We start from the raw sequence: 712 nt of genomic DNA, 5'->3' as shown, positions 1-712 counted from the left end.
AAAAAAAAAAAAGAAAGAAAGCTTTCATTGCATCCCACAGGTTTCAGTAAGTTGTATCTGCATTTTTTGTTTGATTATAAATATGTTTATGATGTTTTTGTAGATTTTTGTTAATAATTTCCAATTTTATTGTACTGTGATCAGATAGTATGTATGGGATAATTTCAATTCCTTTGCATTTACTTGAAAGTACTCTGTGTGCTAGTATATAGTCTATTTTGGAAAATGTCTCATGTGCAGCTGAGAAGAATGTGTATTCTGTTGTTTCTGGGTCAAACACTCTGTAAATGTCTACCAAGTCGATTTCTTCACAAGTTTGTTTTAATTCTGTTATTTCTTTGCTGATTTTTTTGTCTAGTCGATCTATCTCTTTGTGACATGGTGTGTTAAAGTTCCCCATTGCTATTGTATTATTGGGCTAGGGAAATAGGTCAGCAGCATGAGCACCTGCCTGGTAAGCACAAGTTTTTGAGTTTGATCCCTGATACAAAAAAAAAAAAAAAAAGAAAGCAAAAGCATATTGTATTATTGCTCATTTGATTTTTCATGTCTGTTAAGATTTGTCTTATGTAGGAGCGTGCTCCTACTTTATAACTGTTTTTTTTTTAATTTTTATTTATTTATTTGAGAGAGAGAGAGAGACAGAGAGAGAGAGAGAGAGAGAGAAAGAGTGTGTGGCCAGCTCAGCCCACCAGGGGGCAGGGCTGGCTGG

The sequence above is a fragment of the Octodon degus genome, unplaced genomic scaffold (genome assembly GCF_000260255.1).
Source record: "Octodon degus isolate 3935 unplaced genomic scaffold, OctDeg1.0 scaffold00101, whole genome shotgun sequence".
In the NCBI taxonomy this organism is placed as follows: Eukaryota; Metazoa; Chordata; class Mammalia; order Rodentia; family Octodontidae; genus Octodon; species Octodon degus.
This window is presented reverse-complemented; position numbering follows the sequence as displayed.